This window comes from Populus euphratica, unplaced genomic scaffold, assembly GCF_000495115.2.
Source record: "Populus euphratica unplaced genomic scaffold, PopEup_1.0 scaffold161.1, whole genome shotgun sequence".
In the NCBI taxonomy this organism is placed as follows: domain Eukaryota; kingdom Viridiplantae; phylum Streptophyta; class Magnoliopsida; order Malpighiales; family Salicaceae; genus Populus; species Populus euphratica.
In genome coordinates, this window is record NW_011500046.1 from 245,618 (window position 1) to 249,277 (window position 3,660).

Consider the following 3,660-nt stretch of genomic DNA (forward strand, 5'->3'; position numbering starts at 1 on the left):
GTCGTGTAGCAAAAGCGAAAGAAATCGATGGGTTGGTGTTGCTGAGCAGTGGCTGTCTGGTTTTTCGTTTGGTTCTTTCCTAGAAGCATGGTTAGGGTTTTCCTGCTGGGAATGAGGGCTCCATGGGAGCATGCATTCAAGCTCTCAAAGTCAAATTGTAGCAGTAAACTGTAATTAAAACTAAACTAAATTAAAAAATAAATAAGGAAGTAAAAAAAATTGAACAAATTCTAGATTTAATTTGCACAGTAATCTGAACTTTCATCGAGTTTCTTAAATTACATCATAATCTAACTATGGGTTAAAAATTATATTTATTCTTGTAGCACAGACACTTTCCTGAATTTAATTAGGAAATGCACAAACTGTAAAGTGTGTTATTTAAAGTTTTTTTATTTAAAAATAAATGTTGTTTTTTACACATTTATGTTTATAGTGTAATTTATTTATATTATAGTATATATACAAATTGTTTTTCCACTGAAAACATGAAGGTAATTCTATAATTTAGAATGGCTGTGGAACTGCACATAGTACAATTTGTGTTTTTAAATTTTAATTATTTTAATGTATTAATTTTAAAAATAAATTTTAAAAATATAAAAACATATTATTTTGATATATTTTAATTTAAAAAATATTTTAAAAATAAGCTCTCAAAGTCAAATTATAGCAGTAAACTGTAATGAAAATATATATATTTGAAAGGATTTTAATAAATCCTTGAATAACTAATTTGTTCTGAAAATAACATATTAAGCTAATTACATACCTAACTAATTAAAACTAAATTAAATTAAAAAATAAATAAGAAAGTAAAAAAAATTGAACAAATTCTAGATTTAATTTGCACAACAATCTGAACTTTCATCGAGTTTCTTAAATTTCATCATAATCTAACTATGGGTTAAAAATTATATTTATTGCACAGACACTTTCCTGAATTTAATTAGGAAATGCACAAAGTAAAAAGAGAGTAATGGGTGTGATTAGTACTTAAAAGTGCATTTTTATCATGGTTTTATATTATCATTTTGCACTTGAAGTATCAATAACTCCTTAACCAAAATATGTTTTATAATAATATATCTAATAATATAAGATACCTATAATTTATGGTAAATGTCTATTTTTAATGTAGGCCTATCACATAAATGAAAGGATTGATTGATGACTTGAAGAACTTAAATTGCAAGGATAAAGAGATGGCCAAACTTAGAAAAGAGATGTCGGTGCAATCCAAACCGGAACACTGTTCGGTAATTGGGTCATATCTAGAGCTATATATCTCAGATTTAGGTCCAATTTATATGGATGGAAAGGTAAGACATAGACCTACAACTTTTATATGGAGCCCAAGATCTAAAAAGGCCATTATCAAGTCCAAATTGTAGCAACAACAAAGAAGCCCGAATCTGTCTTCCAGCCCGAGCACTGTTCGGTATTTTGGCCATATCTGGAGTTCTAGAAGTCCAAATGAGCTGAATTTTTTACACAAGAAAGCTGAGACAATTGCCTACAACTTTCATGTTTGCAACTGGCTCCAGTTTTGACGTTATCAATGACGTTTTGGGCAGACAAGAGAAGATAAGGATTGTCACCAAGTCAAAAGTTGGCCACCCACTTATCAATTAGTCATCAAATCAATAGTTCCCAATTTTGGCCTATAAAAGGAGGCATTTGCCATGCATTTAGGCATCTTGGTTTCCAGATCAAGATCATGCTCTTCCTTTCTCTCTTTGTATTTTTTCTAATGTTTATGCTTTACTTTCATTAATATTAAGTTTATGCCTTTCATTTCCTTTCCTTTACTTAGTTAATTTTTATGTTCTTATTTTGTTTATCTATTTTGCTTTCTTTCATTATGTCTAGCTAAGTTAATTATGTCAAGGTGAAAAGGTTACACTAATGGTGTGAGAATAAGTATAATGTAAACTTAATATGGACTTTAATGTTTGATACTAACATGTTTTATATTTGTTATCTTGTTCACTCTTTAATACTTTGCTTGTTAAATGACTAATCTTGATTTATGTTGTATAACACTTGGTACAACAAATGTTTGGCACTTTCATAGCCCATAATGTATGGTATAACCGACACCTGAGCTATGAAAGGAACTTGATTTGTTGTTAACATAAGTTATAATCATGAATGCTTGACGAGATTTACAAGTATTAACATTAATTGAATAGGATGACTAATGTAATCATGTTAACAATATATAATCTGATTGGAACCTCCTTTGTGTGTGGTTTCCAATTCAATAATAAGAGTTTATACTATACTTGTTTGATATACCATTAGTGGAACCTCTAACCTTGACATTTGTTATTATTATTGTTTAATCCTTACATTAATTTTTCATCTCCAAGTTCTCATTATTATTATTATTATTATTTTCTTTATTATTATTATTATTATTACTACTACTACTACTACTACTACTACTACTACTACTACTACTACTACTACTACTACTACTACTAGTACTACTACTACTACTACTACTACTACTACTACTACTACTACTACATTATTATTATTATTATTATTATTATTATTATTATTATTATTATTGTTGTTGTTGTTGTTGTTGTTGTTGTTGTTGTTATTGTTATTGTTATTGTTGTTATATTATTGTTATTTATAATTTATACAAATAACCTCCCTGTGGTTCGACCCCGGTCTTGCTGGGTTATTTATTACTTCGACACTCCTGCACTTGGGAGAAGACAACAATCTTTTCGTCGTGTCAGGGTGTTAGGAAAGTGATAAGTATTGTTATTTAAAGGTTTTTTTTTTAAGTATAAATGTTGTTTTTTCTCACATTTATGTTTATAGTGTAGTTTATTTATATATATACAATTTTTTTATACTGAAAACATGAAGGTAACTTGTGTTTTTAAATTTTAAATTTTTTTATTTTAATTTTTTTGATATACTCATTTTAAAAATAAATTTTAAAAAAATAAAAAAACTTCATTTTCATATATTTTTAATATAAAAAATATTTTTAAAAATAATTATAATTATATTTTCAAAAGGACTCATAATAATAAAGAACAATGAATATATAAAATGTTATAAATATTGTTTTTAAAAGTTATTTTAAATAAAAATTATTTTTTTACTATTTATATCTAGTTTACAGTATAATAAATTTATATGAGATGGAAGTCATTCTAATATCAAAATATTTTAAAGTTCAAATCCTATTCTACATTCAATTCCAAAATCAATACATATCAATCATTTAAAAAAATATATATATAATTTTTTTGAAATAAACCTAAATTTGTAGGAAATAAAGAATAAAATTAAGAAGCCTTACATTATTCAACTAAGAATATAATAAAATAATGACCCACCATAATTAAAAATGAATTAAACTGAATTTATAATTACTTATTCTAATATTATAAATTTGTTCTAAGCAGCCAACCTAGTTACTTGTTAATCTAGAGTTTGGTTGTGCTAGATTTAAATTAATTTTTTTTTTGAAACAATATTATTTTAAGTTTTAAAACAATATTATTTTAAATTAATCTGACTCTATGCAGATCAATTTGTCTAATTTCTGACCCGACTGCCTTTTGTTTATTCCTCATATTATAAGATGGTCTTTTGTTTCTATGGGCTGTAAATGAATAAAATAAG